Genomic DNA, 20731 nt, shown 5'->3' on the forward strand with positions numbered 1-20731 from the left:
GTTTCATCTTCAAAGTTCCCACTGATGGAAGGAGGTTTTGGCTCAAAATCTCACGATAAATGGCCCCATTCATTCTGTCCTTAACACGGATCAGTCGTTCTGTCCCCTTGGCAGAAAAACAGCCCCATAGCATGATGTTTCCACCCCCATGCTTCACAGTAGGTATGGTGTTCTTGGGATGCAACTCAGCATTCTTCGTCCTCCAAACACAACGAGTTGAGTTTATACCAAAAAGTTCTACTTTGGTTTCATCTGACCACATGACATTCTCCCAAACCTCTGCTGTATCATCCACGTGCTCTCTGGCAAACTTCAGACGGGCCTGGACATGCACTGGCTTCAGCAGCGGAACACGTCTGGCACTGCGGGATTTGATTCCCTGCCGTTGTAGTGTGTTACTGATGGTGACCTTTGTTACTTTGGTCCCAGCTCTCTGCAGGTCATTCACCAGGTCCCCCCATGTGGTTCTGGGATCTTTGCTCACCATTCTCATGATCATTTTGACCCCACGGGATGAGATCTTGTGTGGAGCCCCAGATCGTGGGAGATTATCAGTGGTCTTGTATGTCTTCCATTTTCTGATGATTGCTCCCACAGTTGGTTTTTTCACACCAAGCTGCTTGCCTATTGTAGATTCACTCTTCCCAGTCTGGTGCAGGTCTACAATACTTTTCCTGGTGTCCTTCGAAAGCTCTTTGGTCTTGGCCATGGCGGAGTTTGGAGTCTGACTGTTTGAGGCTGTGGACAGGTGTCTTTTATACAGATGATGAGTTCAAACAGGTGCCATTCATACAGGTAACGAGTGGGGGACAGAAAAGCTTCTTACAGAAGACGTTACAGGTCTGTGAGAGCCAGAGATTTTCCATGTTTGAGGTGACCAAATACTTATTTTCCACCCTAATTTACGAATAAATTCTTTACAAATCCTACCATGTGAATTCATGGATTTTTTTTTCACATTCTGTCTCTCACAGTTGAAGTGTACCTCTGGTGCAAATTACTGACCTCTGTCATCATTTTAACCCTCCTGCCATCCTTTAAAAAACTCACACCCATTACCCTAGGGACCATTCTCAGCCACGCCCAAAAACGCTATAAAAAGACCATATATCCATATTTTATTCCACTTTGTTAGGATGCCTGGGTCGTCGACCCAGGGTTTTTGGAGTTTATGATATTATTTATACTTTCTAGTTTTTGGTTTCTTTGAGTTCTGTCTTATGGCTTATGTCTCTGTCTTCTTTAGTTGCTCTGTCTCCCCTATCACCTGCATCCCCTTGTCTAGTTCGCGTCTATGTGTATCCTAAGTTCCTATTTCCCCGTGTTCAGTCAGTGTTTGTGTCTGCCCTGTTCCCACGTCTCTGTTCCCTTTGTTATAGTGCCTGCCCGTGAGTCTGTGTTATGTTTCCTGTTTTACTTTGAAAGTCCATGTCTGATGTTAATGTGTCTGGTTTTGCTTCCCCTTGTCTCGTTAGGCCTGATTTGCCCCAGCTGTGTTTCCCTCCTGTTACCCATTCCCTGATTGTTCCCTCTGTGTATTTAAGCCCTGTGTTTCTTAGTGTCTGTGTCGCGATCTACCGTTTATTTTGCTGTGTGTTTTGCCTGTCCACCGGTGTCAGTTTATTTTGAGTTTTTTCCCGTTATGTCATGTTTGCGTTCAGCATTAAAGCTGTTTTGGTTTAAGTTCTGTCTCCGGAGTCTGCACCTTGGGTCCTATTCCTGTCTGCACACAGCCTCACCTAACACACTTTAAATTAGCCAACCTTGTAAAACTACTTCTCCCTGAAATATTCATGTACAGTTTTAATTATATTTTCGTTGTTTTAACCCTTCAAATCCCAGTGTTATTACATGAGCGCCCTGTGTTATAAGCCCCAAAAAACAAAAAACAAAACTAAATATTTCCACAAAAAAACAGTTGAAGTAATATGTGATTGTCATTATAAGTAGGCCTTTAGATGGACCAAAGATTGGCACCAACATACATTTTGACCTGCCATTATTTTTTTGCATTTTTTTTGCAATTTAAAAATTCAAACTTCAAGGCCCTGAGTCTTCATTGACATCCAAGAAAAGAAGAAAAAATAAAATCATATGATGATAATTTGGGGATGAAAAATAGCGTTTATAATGGAAGTCAATGGGCAGAAAATGGTCCCCAGGGTGATGGGTGTGGGGATTTTTGCTGCTCAGCCATTTTAGGCTGATTTAAGGAATTCACACTGGAATATTAACATTGACAGGTAAAAACTATCCTGTGGCAAGTTTGGTTATATTCCACTGAACACAGTGGAAATGGCAGCCATTTAACACATAGCAGTGGCACAAAAAGGTCCCAAGAAGGCAGGAAGGTTAAGTGGGGGAACTTGCACAATCGGTGGCTGACTAAATACTTTTTTGCCCCACTGTATATAGTACACTCAAAGTATCCCACAATGCCTCACTGCGAGTAATGTACAACCAAGGGTCACTATCCTCGCATTGTATCCCATCATGCATTGTTGCTGGAGTAAGAGGCGCCGGTTGGTTTACAGGACAGAATTTCATGAATGACAGGAATTCTTCAAACCCTGAACGCAAACACACACTGGAGCTTCATCAGAGTGTGTGATTGTGTTCCTGTTATGACACGGGTCAGCAGAGATGAGCTTCCTCTGAAGGGTGACCGGTCTCTCCCTTAGAGGCGGGGTAGAGACTCGTGAAACGAGCCATGGTAAACGGCACCTCACGACAGAGTTAATGTCAAACTGTGGCTCTACCGCCTGAGCCACATGTAGAGCAGCTCATGTGTGAATGTCAGACACAAAGCACTCTGGCGTAGAGAAAAACGCCTGTTGCATGGAGAGCTTTGAGTGCTGCATAAGAACCAGACCATTTATCATTTTCCAAAATGACGTCACATGTGCTGTCGTGAGCCGCCGCAGTCCTGCATGTCTCACATTTTACAACTTTGTGTGTTTTGATGCTGCAGCTCGGTTAAAGACGTGAGTGTACCATCGTGTGGGTTTAACTGCAGTCTTAACAATGCACCAGCAGCTCACACATTACACAGACGGACATGCGGCAACAGTGTGAAAAAGATGAAACTTTGTGGAAAATACTCAAATTCTCATGATGTGGAGGTTTGTCTGAGTGGCGACGCCCGTCGGTCTGCAGAATGCTGCTGCGGCTAACAGCAGTGATAAATGGATGTGACCGTGCAGTGTCCCACGCAGCGGGTTTACCGAGGCTTAACTCTTTCCACCTTTGATGCTTACAAGGATTTAGTTTGTTTCTCTTTTCTGAACCGAGTAGTTTCTGTCATACTTCATAACAACAGGTGAGCGTGGTCGCTGCCTACACAGCTGTCCTCGGAAAAAAAAACAGAACCTGTTCGTCCGTGTAGATTCTTGGTCATAAGGTCACAGTAGTCTAACGAGCTTAAAAAGAAGGCGACAGGACTTCTGGAAGTTTTTCAAATTCATGTACAGGTGACAGAACTCATCATTAAGCGTACAAGGGAGTTGGTCTAATACCATCTTAAGGGGAAAAGAGTTGAGGAGCTCGGTTACTCAGGGGCGTCCTCCACACCGACAGGAACCCTGAGGTGGTTCAGGATGGGGTGTGGATGCCTCCTGGGCACCTCGTTAGGAGGACACAAGCTCTCAGCTGGCTTGGGAACACAGCGTCACCAGAGCAAAGAGGACGGAGGAGGTGAAGGTGAAGGAATCACAACAGTCTGCTGGTGTTTTAAGCCCGAAACATGTTCAGGATTGTTCTTCTGGTATTACTCTCCTTTTCTTAAAGTGGACTTTCCTTATAAAACAAGATGAGCAAACAGTAAAAACACTGAAACCAGGAAATCAAGAGCACAAGATTGAAGGAAACTGGTATTACATGAGCCCGGCCTTAGCTTAACTTCAGCTGAAATCTCTTCAGCACAGTCTAAGATGTCTTTGGCATCCTGCTCATGGTTACTTTTGGAGGGTTTTAAACTATTTTAAAAGGACCTGCAGGGACCCATAAAACTGTTATTTGGTGTAAAACAACGTCCTCTTGCAGAACATTTTGCAGAGTTAAATTAAGATGATCAGTTGCAGCACGGACGTGCACTTGCAATCAGACAGCTTCTTGGCTTCTGCAGAGAGGGCTGCGCTTTATGTCAACATTACATTATCCTCGTCTTGGTGCAGCGGGTAGACCGAGAATCTGCAACAATGGCGAAAGCTTAGCTGGCTTAAGATGAGTCCGGGCATCTTTTCTCTGAGGACAAAGGAGGGATTTATATTCCAGCAATGTTCCCTGTTTATTTAAGGAGCTTTTCATGGTCTGAAATAAGGTAAACGAGAGCCTGTCACCTTTCTGAATCCACTCTGATTGCATATTGTGTGTTTAACAGTCTGCGGGTGTTAAACAGGAAGGTTTACAAAAACACGCCAACAGAAACAGACACTTTCTCTACACCTTTAACACAAAAGTGAGTATTCAAACAGAGATGCCTCGGGTGGTGTATGTCTGTGTCTGTACACAAATAGCTTCCCAGCGACACACCCCGACTGACACGACTGTTCCGCCTGTGTTTAGTCCGTTTAGCCACTCTGAGCTTCTCACTGTCCTATTAGGTCACGCTGGCCTACATATTAAAATCTTATTCAGGTCAAATCTGAAGTTAGTGCAGCTCGCACGCAGGAGCGTCCCATTATTTCATGATAATGTCTTTTACTGACGATTCTCAAGGTCACCCTGATTAAACACTTGATAGCTTCAAATTTAAACCCAAACATATTTGAGCTCTGATTCTTTGAAATCGGAGCTTGAAATGTGGTAAACATATGTTTGACTTCCAGACGATTAAGCCCACAGACTGACGGTTTCCTCTCGTCGCACCCCGATGTTCACATTTCCAGGCTGAAGTGAAATTTGTCCATGAACTCGAGCACCTGCTGTGGACTCGAAAGTCCTTCTAGAAGCAAGTCTAGCAACTCAGCAGCCATTCTGGATCAAATCCAGGGAGTTACTCATTGCTTTAATTGCTCTGTGTTTCTTCCTCTGTATGAAAACATGTGAATGAGCGCCCGCTTGCTAACTTGATCTACAGGTAACTCACTTCCTCCTGATGACAGCCTCCTACACAAATACCTGCCCAGGACAAAAGATTCACTCATTCATCTTTCGCTCAACCAGCCACACCTGCATCTACCTGCAGCTCTTCCATGTGCTTTGCTCACCAGTCTGAAGGCGCTCGTAGGAGCGTTTCACTCTTTAGTCTGAACTGGTTTCACATGTTTATGTCAGACACAAAAGCACTCCACATCACTCTCCTCACATCCTGTAGAGCAGGGATGTCACATTATAGTGTTTCTGTTAGTTTTTAACAGATTAAAGATAAACATCGCCTTCCTGTATTCCCCTGATGGAGGTGCAGACACCACGTTGGCTCCTGAAGCAAAACCCTTCATTTCTCGTCCCAGTTCAATTATCGGTCCAAATCATACCACTCTGACTCCAAAGAAGGAAACATTGAGATCTGATAATGGTGTGCAACAGCATTATCAGATCTCAATAATAATGCTGCCCATAATGATGGGCAGACACCACCCTCACTGATGCACATCCAGTCATTTTGTTGTTTAAGGGGGATTGAAACAGTTTCAGGTCAGACAAGAGCTTCACAGGTTACTTCTAGCAGACGTGTTTCAGGGTATGAAGATATAAATCCTTGTTCTTGCTCGATGAACTTGGGCTCATGGATTATGCAATATTTAGATCATCTTTACAGAAGATTTCATGGCAGTTTCTTAATCTTAATTTTGTTAAAGTCTATATGGTTTGTTTATTTTTAGGTTGGTGCTAAATCATTTATCTGATAGGCTTTATTGTGAAGTACTACAAAATAAAAGTCATATTTGTACCGAATTTGACTTGCAAAAATAAAAGTCACTGAAGAGGATGTTTTACTGTCACCACCAGAGCCAAAGACCAGAGCTGGATTCTTAAAATATTCAAGTGAAATCACACTGGATCCAAACACAGCAAACACACATCTGTTATTATCTGAGGGGAACAGAAAAGCTATGTATACCAAAGAAGAACAATCCTATTCTGATCATCCAGACAGATTTACTGGATGGCTTCAGATCCTGAGTAAAGAGAGTCTGACTAGACGTTATTACTGGGAGGTGGAGTGGAGAGGAAAAGGAGTTGAAGTAGCAGTCACATACAAGAATATCCGAAGAGTAGGAAAATCAGACGTGTTTTTTTGGATTCAATCAAAAATCGTGGTCACTGAAGTGTTATATCAACAAATATGAATTTTGGCACAACAAAATCCAAACTGTCCTCTCAGGTCCTCGGTCCTCCAGAGTAGGAGTGTACCTGGATCACAGAGCAGGTATTCTGTCTTTCTACAGCGTCTCTAAAACCATGACTCTCCTCCACAGAGTCCAGACCACATTCATTCAGCCGCTCTATGCTGGACTTGATTTTTTGGATCATGAAGATACTGCAGAGTTCATTACACTGAAATAGACAGAAGCCACTGATGGACAATTGGTTAAAATGTGTGTTTTATTTTCCACTTTTTTTTGTCTACATCATTGTTGAGATGGGAGTTGCTGAGAGCTCACAGTTGTGCTGTTTTTACTTTGCACGGAGATCACCTGTCAGTCACACTGAATAGCTGTTCCTTTGACCTTTTGTTATCCGTTTTCTATATTTTCCTAACATTACGTTTATATGCCATTTAAATGTTGTTCTTGTACTAATTAAATGTTAAATATATCAAAAAGAAGTCAAAGTGGCACCAAAAAGTTATTTCCTGTTTTCTTTTAATAAAGCGCACACCCTTATCCCTAATGACCATTTTGTGCCACGCCCCAAAAACTGCTATAAAAACATTATATATTCATATTTTTTTCCACTTTAAATTAGCCAATCTTTTAAAACTACTTCTCCCTGAAATATTTATATAAAGTTTTAAATATATTTTAATTATTTATTTATTTTTAATCGTAGTTTAATTACATGAGCGCCCTGTTTTTTTAGCCCCAAAAAACAAAAAAACTAAATATTTTCAAAAAAAACCATTTGAAGTAATATTTGATTGTTATTATAATTAGGCCTTCAGATGGACCAAAGATTGGCACCAACATTCATTTTGACCTGCCATTATTTTTTTTTGCAGGAGCACATTAAAAAATGCATGCCTAAGGACAATTCCCCAAAAAGTGCAATAAAAATATTAAATATTAATTTTTTTTTCACTTTAAATTGGTCAGTCTTTTAAAACTACTTCTCCCTGAAATATTCATATAAAGTTTTAATTATATTTTCGTTGTTTTAACCCTTTAAATCCCAGTTGTATTACATGAGTGCCCTGTTTTTCAGCCCCAAAAAACAGAAAAACTAAATATTTAAAAAAAAAAAACATTTGAAGTAAAATTTTATTGTTATTATAATTAGGCCTTTAGATGGACAAAAGATTGACACCAACATTCATTTCGATCCATTTTTAATTTTTTTTGCAGAAGCCAAAAATGGTCTCCAGGCGGCGCTGCTGCTCCAGCTCCCCGGGGAGGAGTGCCTCTGCCGCGGGTGTGTCTCGCGCAGCGCCGGGGCATATGGTTCGGTTTCCGTGTCTGCAGCACACACTTCCGCTACCACGTGAAAACAAATACGTCATTTCCTGTTGATTTTAAAAAAAAAAGCGCCATCAAACGATCCTAAGGGAAGGAAATGGTCCAGCCCGGTCAGCGGGCCGAGCTCCCGCTGCATGCGGGGAATGAGTGTGCCTTTTCCCGCGAGTGTGTCTCGAGCAGGCCGCTGGAAAGGGGTATTTCCGAGCAGGCGTCAAATGTGAAACAAGGGCGCCACCTGGTGGACAAATAAAAAAATTACAACTCTAAGGCCTCTAGTACAAAACGAAACCTAAGCTGGATTCATGACGATCCCTTTGACCGTAATTTTTTAGCCGTGAAAAATAGCGTTTATAATGGAAGTCAACGGGCACAAAATGACCACTAGGGGTATGGGTGTGGGGATTTTTGCTGCTCAGCCATTTTAGGCTGATTTAAGAAATTAACACTGAAATATTAAATCGGACAGAAAAAAAACTATCCTTTAACAAGTTTGGTTATATTCCACTGAACACAGTGGAAATGGCAGCCATTTAACACATGTAAGTGGCAACAAATGGCCCCAAGAAGGCAGGAAGGTTCAGTAAATTCAGAAGGTCATATTCATAATAAAAAATAACCTCAGTTTGTAAATGTCAAAACAATAAAAGTATTGTTTTGGGAGAATAAACTCACAGATCAAATGTTAGATACTGAAACATTATTTCAGTCCTTCCAAGATACAGAGTTATAATAAAAATTTGCCAGTTATCTGTCCTGAGTCTGACCGCTCTTACATCTGTGTTCTTCATTAACGTCTTGTCTTCAGGCTTATAATTTGGCCGGTTTCTCTTAAATATTTGTGAACTAAAGACAGCTTCAACCCTCTGTGTGTTGACCGCACTGCATTTTCTTGTTAGTAATAGCAACACCATTGTAACGACAGAAATACTAATTAGTTAGATTACTAGTTACTGAAAAACATTTAACGCCATTATTCCCATTTGTGCGAATTTACAAAACATTATGTAAAGATTGCTGGTATTTTTGTGCCCTTAAAAAGTGGAAATAATGATGAGAGCTGAATGAATGATAGTGACACGCAGATCTCGTTTTCACTCGTCTGTATTGAGTGTTACAAAAACAACACAACCCAAACCATATTCTCTCTGCATGGATACACTCAGTCTCAGGACCACAGTTTCCAAACTAAGTTGCCCTGTTTTAACTTATGAGAGTATTTAGACGCTGCACAACTTGAACTGTAACATAAGGTAAATACATCTTTTTAACTCACATATGTTAGCTGACACATTCGCTGACTTTCAACAGTAATGAAATAATACTTTATGCGCTGTATATGTCTTTCAGTAGTTAACTTAAATACAGATAGTGGCAGAAAAACTGTCATTCAATAAGGCGGGACACCAGTGAAAGCTAGCTTAAACAGCAACGGAGTTCACCTGAAACTTCTCAGCAAAAACTGTCCACAAGTCACCTCTTTCCTTACAATAAACAATGATGGTGGGCTAATAGTCAACTGTAATACACAGAGTTCTGTGCGTGCAGTTACCTTAAACAGGGGAAACGAGGAGAGATGAATGATGATACTGACACAAAGTGCTGGCTTTCACTCGTCTGTACAGAGTGAAGGACAAGAGGCGCGAATCCCTCTAGTGGAGCCCTGAGGAATTACCAATGGATCGATGCACAATCAATCGAGGACATTGTTCCTTCTCGAAAATTGAAAGATATTTCACGCACTGTTATTTATAGAAGGCTTCACACTGTTCCTGCTAACCATAAATATTGTTCCTAAAGTTTTATCCAACTGTAGACAGATTTCTAAACTCCCTTTTACTTAAGTCCTGTTGAAACTTGTATTAGAAAAAATATCACAAATTATTTAAAGTTATAAAGCACAGCACAGAACTGAAATGGCACAGTAGTTAACTTTACAGTTAGGCTGGGGTACAAATTTCCTCATAAAAACCCTGCTCTTATGTGGAATGACTCAGGGGTCCATTCTTGGCCCAGTATTTTTTCCCTCAATTTATGGGTTCATAAAAACCTTTATAAAAGTGACTAAATGCTAGGTATAATAGGTATTTTTGTCTGCTTTGGATTTTACTTCTACATTTCACCTTTAAAAACCGTTTATCTTGTCTTGTTTGGTATCATTCTTTTCAGCACACCTTAACATGTCAAAATTTACAGCTATTTTTTCATTTTGAAATACTATATTAAAACAATTGATCTCAAATCAGACAAAAAACATAAAACTCGAGTATAAAAAAGTATAATTTTTTTCCACTAATAGAAAGCCAAGGTTTTTTCTTTCTGGGTTTTTTTTTGTCACAAACAGAGAATACTTTCAAGTGCTTCCCTTCCCGCTGTAAACACAACGTTAGTATTCAGGAAAAAAAACATTGTGCATATTTTTAATCATAACTCTGGTTTTATGTGGCCTATCAACACAATTTAAAAACTGGTAGTTTGAAGTCCACACTTTTAACACAGAAATGGAGAAACCTCTTCTGTCCGCCGATCCAGGAACTTGAATTCTTTGAATTTCAGGATACTTTTTCTTAATAAACGGTAAGCATTATACATATTGTCCTTACAGAGGTGGTTTCTCTTCTCGCAAGTGAAGTAGATTTTTTGAAGGCGTTTGTTTTTTTCGAGGTCGCGGATGATGTCAGGAGAAGGTGATTGTTCACTTGCAATGTTGAACCTGGAACAACATTATTTATGATGACGAGGGAACAACACCAACACAAGGATATCAGATCGTCTGGACACTCAGGGTTGTCTTGGGTAGCATCTTGTTGCTATGTCATCTTACAGTAACTTGGTCAGTAGTTTACCATGACTACTTTATTCTTCCTCAGCCAATCAGCAGCACTTGTGCAATTGTAACCTGTTGTGTATATAAACCTTCATTAACTGGTTTGAGAAATCCTTTAAACCAGTGACAGGAAAGTTGGATCACAGTGGTAATTATTAAAGGACATTGATGTTTGATGTCTCATTTAATTCGTCATCTGTCATTGAAATTATCAGAGGAGGCCTGAAAGGCTCGCACTAGCTGTACAACCACTCACAGCAGCCCATTCATTCATTTTCATTACTGGATACCATGACACTGGATTGCCCAATCAAATCTCTTAACTTGACCAGCCCATCCCCAGCTTGTAGGAAAAGTTCAGTGTGGAAGAAGTGGTGAAAAGATTGAGCTGAAAAGCTGAGCGAAAACAATAAACAGAAACTACAACTATTAGCCAGACCTTACAGTCACACAGCAAATCAAGGATTAAGGTCAAATGATTGGCTGCTTTCACCATGAGCCACTGCTAATTTTTAAAGTGTAGCATTTAATTATTGTCAAATGCTTTTAAAAAGAACAATCACTGATTGTTGTTTTAAAACTGATAACTTAAGTATGTTGATTGACTCATCTTCCTTTCCGCCTGCCTGGAGGCTCCCTTAACACCTCTCTCTGCCTCCTAACAAACCTTCCCCCTCTCATCTCGCTTCATCTTTGGCCTACAGTAGCACAGTTTCCACCAACACCTTGCTGGCCAACAGAAACTCGTACCTTAAATGAAATAAATGATATGGAGCACTCCAATCATGCTTTCAAAACGACAGCAACTGTTAAAGAAAGAGGTGATAAACATGCCCCTGCGCCCGGTTCTTGTTGAAATGAGTTACTAACATGATTTCCCCTTCATGTATGGTGATAGACTGGCCAAAATATTAGGAATGCTCTGGAATTTCTAATGCAGCCAACAGTAAGTGTTGCTTTAAATCGGGGGTATTCAACAAAAATGAAAAGACTTTTTACTTCTTATTGCAAAGGTTCAGATGATCATTATTCTAAATATTTAATTACTTTAAATGATTTTATTTTATTTATTTTATTTACTTGTAATATATATTGTATTATACATATTATATCTATATTTTAAATATAGAGATAAGAAAAATCATTAGAAAAAGTTGTTATTATTGGTATTATTAGTATTATTGCATATTAATGATGAAGGAACTGACCTCACAGGTCACAGAATCAACTTTTTGGTAACAAGTTAATGTGGTAGTTCAACAGTTTAACCAGCAGAGGGAGCCAGATAAGCTGTTTTGAATTCAACACTAACAGGCAGAGGGGGAGGAGGAGGGACTGTTGCCGTAGTAACTGAATCTACAAAAGTCAGTAAGTGTTCGTCTTAATTAAATCACACTTAGCTGTTAGTGTTCATCTTCAGGCACTGAATTCACTTACAAGAAACAGTCCAACAGATTCACACAAGGGGAACATGTTCGCTGTTTTTTCTGCAGCTGTGAGGACTGTTAGCCTGGACATAACAAGCTGTGTGGTTGCGTCACTGTTCAAACTTCAGGTTCCGAGTACCAGTTTTAGTTTTAGAGCTCAGCAGACCCAGTAGCTCATCACCACTGCTCCTCCATAACAACAGTGGTGAGGCTGAAGGGGACTGGAAAATAATGTACATGGAAATGAATCACTGTAAATAACACTATATAATGTTTGATGATAATACGGTCTGAAGGTTAAATAAACATGTTTACTGCCTGGTATAACACTTGGTTTCGTCTCTGGGGATAGAATTGTGTCCACTTTGACTTGTGGTAATTAAAGTGGAATTTTTCACTTGGTTGATTTGTTGAACTTTCTTAAATCTCTTCTTTAAACACAGTGTCATCTGATTGTATTTACTGACCATTTTAGAGATTTACAATCAATAACTGGGAAACAGGAAGCATTTCACACTCTGCTACCGATGAGTCTCATGGTGCTTTCACCACAAGTTTTTTAATAAAAATAATAAAAATCTACAAAAACACGAACATAATTTATTAGTACAGTAAAATCCTAAAAATTCAGTTAAATTCCTAAAAAACAAGAAGTGTTCATCCAGGAACCTTTAAATGGTCTTCAGATCCCCAGGCCTGCATAAAGCACCATGACGCAACTGCTGTTGTGTTCATTTGCTTATTAAAAAATTGAATTAAATTGATTAATGATTATTAAATAAACAATTATTATGCGGTCAGCACGGTGGCACGGTGGTTAGCACTGTTGCTGCACAGCAAAAAAGTCCTGAGTTCAATTCCACCATCAGGCCGGGTGCTTTCTGTGTGGAGTTTGCATGTTCTCCCCGTGTTTGTGCAGGTTCTCCCCGGATACTCCGGCTTCCTCCCACAGTCCAAAAACATGCAATAGGGGGGATAGGTTAATTGGTCAATCTAAATTGCCCATAGGTGTGAATCTGTGAGTGAATGGTTGTCTGTGTCTCTATGTGTTAGCCTGTCTCTTGCCCTATGACAGCTGGGATAGGCTCCAGTGCCCACTGCGACCCTGGAAAGGAGAAGCGGATGGATGGATAATTATTATGCTCTTCTCACATAATGTCTCAAACTGGTTACATTCATAAAATACTTGGCAGGTATTTTGTCTTTCTACAGCTGAACCATGACTCTTCAGAGTCCAGACCATATGCACTCAGCTGCTCTGTGCTGGACTTTATCTTTTTATCAATCATGGAGACCCTGCTGACTTCATTAGTTTGTTAGTTGTTGATAGAAATTCCACAATATGTGGTTTATATTGTCTGGTGTGATTTTCTTTTTCCTCTTTGTAACAGGGCAGCCCTTAGCGGCTGGAAACACAGTGAGACAGACCAAGGCAAGTGTAGTGGAACAAAGTATTTATTTGCTATATGGCTCTCCTTAAAACAATTAACTTGTCGAGCTTCTTCACAGCACAAAAATCCATCCTCTAATGACAACTGGCAGCCTTAAATATGTTCAGCTGTCACAGACTTAACCATTATTCCACTCTCAGGTAAATTCTTAAATCCCAACCTTCCACCACAGTATACAATATATCAATAAGAATAAATAAATACATAAATACATCTTCACATTTACATATTAATAAATATTTCACACTTTAATGTTACACAAAACCCAATATTATAAAAACCCAGAAACCCAAGCACAAAAAGATTCACCACACTCTCTTTACCAATGGTCTCTCCCGGAACCTTTAAATGGTGTCTGGACCCCCGGGGAAACATTTGCCCAAACACCTTGAAGAGGACACAGGCAAGAAAGGTGAGTAATCATTAACTTACAAACACTTATTTGCACCACTTTTATCCCTAGATTTCACACACACATTTGCATTAGTTTCCCTTACTGGTAAACCTTAATCACAATCTCAATCACCATTCTTCTCTCCTGACAGACAACCACCACATTCCTTGATGAGGAGCAGCTGTGCAGGATCTGAAACAAGGCCACCAACTGATTTTAAAATTCCCAATAAATAGTCAATAAATATTTAAACTTCTTGTGTGCAAATCAATGCTTAAAGTGCAATGCTCATAAAGTGCTTGATAAGGTGCTTTTAATAAAGTGAAAGGTGTGCTCTAAAGTGCTATACAGACAATACAATATAAATAAATGCAGTAAGGGAGTCCTCTTCCTTACATTTCCTCCTCCCTCTCTTAAGCACGAAGTGCTTCAGTCCTCTGTCATCCTAGATAAACAATCAGCAACCACATTTGACTTCCCCGGCCTATACTGGACCGTAAAGTCATAAGGCTGCAGAGACAGGTACCATCCTGCAATGCGGGCATTCGCATCCCTCATGCGGTTCAACCACTGGAGGGCACGATGATCAGTCTCCAGAGTGAAGTGACGTCCCAGAAGATAATACCTCAAGGCCTCAATAGCCCATTTCATGGCCAAGCACTCTTTCTCTACCGTCGAATACCTCGTCTCCCTGTCGAGTAGTTTCCGACTCAGAAACACCACAGGCCTTCTTTCACCATCCACCTCTTGCTGAAGGACAGCACCAAGGCCAACTCCCGAAGCATCAGTTTGCAAGATGAATGGCTTGTTGAAGTCTGGACTGTGTAGAACTGGATGTGTGCAAACTGCTTCCTTGAGGTCTCTGAATGCTTGCTCACAGTCTTCCGTCCAACGCACTTTGTTAGGGGCTGAGCCTTTTGTGAGGTTATTAAGTACAGTGGATCGCTCTGCAAAAGAAGGTATGAATTTCCGGTACCAGCCTACTAGACCCAGAAAACCTCTCACCTTCCTTTTTGTTGTCGGAACTGGGAAGGACTGAATTGCTTCAATCTTTCCAACCTGCGGCTTTATCTTCCCAGAGCCAACTACAAAGCCCAAGTACTCCACTTCTCTCTTGGCTATGGAGCACTTCTTGGGATTGATAGTCAGTCCAGCCATTCTGATGGAGTGTAGCACCTTCTGTAGGTGAATGACATGCTCTTCCCAGGACTGGCTGTACACCACCACGTCATCCAGATATGCTGCAGAGAATGCTGACACATCTCTCAGTACATGGTCCATTAATCGTTGGAATGTCGCTGGTGCACCTTGAAGACCAAATGGCATGACTTTAAATTGGTACATACCAAACGGAGTTTTGAAGGCTGTCAGCTCTCTTGCTTCTGGTGCCAAAGCCACTTGCCAGTATCCTTTACACAAATCAAGTGTTGTAATGTACGTTGCTGATCCAACTCTCTCCAGCAGGTCATCCACCCTGGGCATTGGGTAGGGATCAAACTTGGATACTGCATTCAAATATCTGAAATCAATACAGAATCTCAGGGTGTCATCTTTCTTTGGTACCAAAACAATCGGGCTGCACCACTCACTACTTGACACCTCAATGATTCCCAGGTCCAACATCAGTTTTATTTCTTTCTGCAGCACTGGCACCAACCGTTCTGGAATTCTGTAGCTCTTTTGTCGAACGGGTGCATCCTCCTTCACCCGTATCTTATGCTGAACCAGTGATGTGAAACCTGGTGTCTCTCGAAAGAGCTGTGGGTCCACGAGTGGTTTTATATCAGCCTGCTCAGTAGGAGACAAATGAGAAAGGTCAACTGAAGCACAAACTTGAATGTTAGTTGGAAAGAACTTCTCAGTCACCTCCTCATCCTTAACTGAACGCACCAGTAACTGATAGACCGGCTCTTGTCGGCTGTGGAATTCCTTCAACAAGTTCATGTGAAATGTCTGATATTTTTTTAACTCTTTCTGGCATATTCAGCTCATAAGTGACTTTACTCACTTGTCTGACGATCTCGTATGGTCCATGCCATTTTGTCAGCAACTTGTTATCGCTAGTGGGAAGCAATAACAGTACTTTCTGACCTGGAAGGAAGACCCTATCCCTGGCCTTCTGATCATACCAAGTCTTTTGATGTTTTTGTGCAGCTTTCATGTTGTCTTGCATCAATGATGCCATTTTCTCCAACCTCTCTCTCATGGTGATGACGTAGGCTGCGATGTTTTCGCCCTCTGCTTTGGATTCCTCCCAGCAGTCCTTAAGCAGATCCAGGGGGCCTCTCACTTGGCGACCGTATAAAAGTTCAAAAGGCGAGAAGCCAGTGGAAACCTGCGGGACCTCCCGGTAGGCGAACAGAAGGTAGGGCAGCCATTGATCCCAGTCAGAACCTGTGTCAGAGACAAACTTGCGCAGCATACTTTTGAGAGTCTGGTTGTATCTCTCCACTAGCCCGTCCGTTTGGGGGTGATACAGGGTGGTCTTAAGTCCCTTTATCCCTAACAACTTATAAACCTGCTGCAACAACTTGGATAGAAAGTTCGTTCCACAGTCCGTCAGAATTTCTCTTGGTATGCCTACCCTAGAGAAAAGCTGCAGAAGACAATTAGCAATGTGACGAGCTTTAATTGATCTGAGTGGGAAGGCCTCAGGAAACCGTGTTGCATAGTCACATATGACTAATATGTAGCGATGACCTGTGGAGCTCCTCTCTAAAGGGCCCACGATATCCATGCCTAGCCTCTCAAACGGTGTTTCAATAATTGGCAGTGGTTGCAACTGGGCTCGCGCTACTCCTTTGCCTGAGGTCAACTGACATTTTTCACAGGAACGGCAAAACTCAGAAACCTGGACATACATCCCTGGCCAAACAAAACGGCTGCTGATCCTATTCAGTGTTTTGTGAAAAGCCATATGACCTGCCCATGGAATTGAATGACCCAAATCCGTAACTTTGTCTCTGAACTGTTGTGGGAGTGCCACAGCTTCGCACTTCCCCTTTCTCTGGTACAAGATGCCTCCTTTAATCAAGTAAACAGTGTCTGCAAGACAGCTTACCTGACCTTGACTAGCCCCCTCTACCTCTGTTACCTTCTCAAACCAGGGTTTTAGAGTAGGGTCGCTTCTTTGGAGTGCACCTAAATCTGAGGGAACATCAAACTCAAGTTGGTTATTTGGCTTAGGGAACAATGCTGTACCTTTTTCCCCTGAGCCTTTGAACTTTTCTCTTCTTTTCTGAGCCCTAGACTTCCTAATCTTCCCTGGCTCCGTTTCGAGAGACTCCTCAAAAAAGGGCAGTTCTTGCATCCTTTCCTTTGCACTTTGTGCTCTTGTGACTACATGACAGGGTTTAAATGGTTCAACTGTCATCTCTAGAGGAAGTGAGCTTCCAGATTCATCACCTAAGCCTTGAATGTCTTTCTCAGCACTCACTTGAGGGTCATAATCCGACTGATGTATTAGATCAAAAAGAGTGGGGATGTCATTACCAAGTATCACTGAATATGGCAAACTGGGAACAACAGCTACCACTAACAAGTAGGTTTGACCTCCTACTGTCAGGTAAACCTCAGCAGTGGGGTACCTGTGTTCGTCTCCATGCACACAACTTATTGTAGCCCCAACCCCACTTAGCTTTTCTCCTGAAATTATGCTAGAGTGTACAAGAGTTTGGAAGCACCCAGAGTCAAGCAAAGCTTCCTCTTTACGCCCATTAATTAAAACAGGGACAGTACAAGCTTTCTTTCCTACTGGCTCTGTGGCTGGTCTTGGAACTGCACATAAAAGAGATGGTTTTGACTTAAGTGCAGGGCAAAATTGTTGTGTATGGCCAAAGTTATGACAGTGATAACATTTAATATCCTGAACTGAAGACTTAAAGGATTTCTTCACATTGTGAGGTCTATGGGAAGGGAGCTGCCTAGAACTAGAAAGATTTCTAGCCTGAACTTGACCAGAACCCTGTTCACCCCCAGTGGACTTACTTGGTTGGGCGTAGTGGGTCTCCCGGCTGAAGTAGGTGCTCTTGCTTCCTTTTCTGGCTGAAGTGAAAACCTCTGCGAGGCTAGCTGCTTCCTTTGCAGTCTTCGGGTCATGCTCACGTATCCAAATCTCCAGCTCTGGATTAACCATTCTCAAAAACTGCTCCAGAATTATCTGCTCAGATATTTCTTCTACAGTTGATTTTTTAGGTTTAATCCATCTTGAAAACAGGTCTTTCAATCTTACATAAAGTTCACGTGGCATCTCACCTGGCTCAACTGTCAGAGATCTGAAGCGGCATCTGTAGGTGTCAGCAGTGATCTCATATTTTGCCAGAATTGCCTCTTTCACCTTATCATAATTCTCAGAGTCTGTTAAATCCATAAGAATGTAGGCTGTGCGGGCTTTACCTGTCAACAGGGGAACCAGACGAATAGCCCACTCATCTCTGGGCCATCGACACACGTTTGCCATTCTTTCAAACGTAGTCAGAAAATGTTCAATGTCATCTTCTGGTGACAGAGGAAAAAGTTTTGGTTCAATTAAAGACCTGGACCCACTGGCCACTGGAATGTCTTCACCATTGAATCCAAGTTCTTGTTCTTCAGATGTTGTAGGGGGCGCTGGCGCCTCTGGTGGGTCAGGCTTATCAGTTACAGCGTTAACTTGTAGCTGGATTTGCTGAAATTGATGCTGCATGCCTTTCCACCTTTGCTCCTGACGTGACAAATCCTTCTCCCACTTTTGGTCTCTGGCTGCTTGAGACCGCATAAGAGATTTCACCAACCCTGTTAACTCCTCCAATTTGTCCTCAGGACTTGTTGCTGCCATGGCCTCTAGCTCAGATGAAGCTCCAACTCCTTCATCAGGCTGCTCCTCTTGGCCTGGCTTTCTTCCACCTCTTGTCATCATCTTCTCACTGTGGCATGAGTGACACACTCCTAGAAAGTGTACATTATTGTACTTTATTGAGCCCCGTGGGGAAATTGCTCTCTGCATTTAACCCATTCGCTCACTGACACCACTTGTAACAGTGCAGCCCTTAGCGGCTGGAAACACAGTGAGACAGACCAAGGCAAGTGTAGTGGAACAAAGTATTTATTTGCTATATGGCTCTCCTTAAAACAATTAACTTGTCAAGCTTCTTCACAGCACAAAAATCCATCCTCTAATGACAACTGGCAGCCTTAAATATGTTCAGCTGTCACAGACTTAACCATTATTCCACTCTCAGGTAAATTCTTAAATCCCAACCTTCCACCACAGTATACAATATATCAATAAGAATAAATAAATACATAAATACATCTTCACATTTACATATTAATAAATATTTCACACTTTAATGTTACACAAAACCCAATATTATAAAAACCCAGAAACCCAAGCACAAAAAGATTCACCACACTCTCTTTACCCATGGTCTCTCCCGGAACCTTTAAATGGTGTCTGGACCCCCAGGGAAACATTTGCCCAAACACCTTGAAGAGGACACAGGCAAGAAAGGTGAGTAATCATTAACTTACAAACACTTATTTGCACCACTTTTATCCCTAGATTTCACACACACATTTGCATTAGTTTTCCTTACTGGTAAACCTTAATCACAATCTCAATCACCATTCTTCTCTCCTGACAGACAACCACCACATTCCTTGATGAGGAGCAGCTGTGCAGGATCTGAAACAAGGCCACCAACTGATTTTAAAATTCCCAATAAATAGTCAATAAATATTTAAACTTCTTGTGTGCAAATCCATGCTTAAAGTGCAATGCTCATAAAGTGCTTGATAAGGTGCTTTTAATAAAGTGAAAGGTGTGCTCTAAAGTGCTATACAGACAATACAATATAAATAAATGCAGTAAGGGAGTCCTCTTCCTTACACTCTTAATGAAAACTTCTTGACTTGTGGATTTATTTGTGGTTTTGTCTGTTCGTCTTTGCTAATGCAAAGAGAAAATTAGTGTTGAAATATATGTAGACCTGTAGAAATTTACTCGTTCGTGTAGAAAAACAGTCAAATGAAACATTCTGGACTTTTACCATTTAAAAAGGGGAAAAACCTTTATCCTGTAGATGTGAGAGCAGTCTGATGAAAACACACTTTTGTCTTTTAATTGTTTAAGCCTAAACAACAAAGGGAGAGAGAAAAATGATTAATAGATCGATAGTTGTGACCAGTTTATGAGCTGCTGATCTGCACATAAAATCATTTCATCATTTGATTGTTTTTCCATGTACCATCTATATTTACGGATGGATGTTAATAAGGTTTTATTGATGTTGGTTTGGTTTACAAAGGTGGAAAGTTAACATAGTACAAATACTTAAGTAGATTTTTCACATATGTTTACTTCACTTGAGTATTTATTTTTAGTTTTACTCCCTACATTATTAAACTGTGTATAAATATCTGTGCTTTCTACTCCTTACATTTCCAAAGCAGACTTGTTCCTTTAAGTTCATCTAGTGTTTATACTCAGGGATTAAAGTGGGCTGGAGTTATGGTTGTGGTACTTCAGAGTAGCTAGTGTGTTGTTGTGTCCGGGGAAAACAGGTTAGTTTGCATTCATGTGGTGAATTCACTATAAAACACTGTTGGACTGCTTATGGTTACATCAAGTGTGGCAGAAATGAATGTGCATTTAAGATAATGATGCTTAGATTATTTAACTGAATTGAAACTTTATTCTAGCTGTATACTGTCTAGTGTGAAGCCGCATAGTGTGAGTGTAGGGGATGGACATCAGATATGATAGCTGGTGAAACTGCGTACATGTTGTTAAGTTCAGTTGTGTAAATCCACAAAGAGCAGCAGGTCAGCTGATTGCAGCCTTTACACTAAGAAAACTTTATGAAGCTTACATCAGAAATTATTGTGGGCCATCATTTTTTCCCCACACTGAGCGCCATTACTAATTTTAGAGTTCCTCCACCACTTCAACCCCTGACTGCGCATTTTCCTGTTTAGAGGCAAAGTCACCCTCTACAAAGTAGGCAACAGGAAACAGTTATCGTTTTGAAATCTTTCAA

Source organism: Aulonocara stuartgranti (genome assembly GCF_965226115.1).
Source record: "Aulonocara stuartgranti genome assembly, chromosome: 3".
Taxonomy (NCBI): domain Eukaryota; kingdom Metazoa; phylum Chordata; class Actinopteri; order Cichliformes; family Cichlidae; genus Aulonocara; species Aulonocara stuartgranti.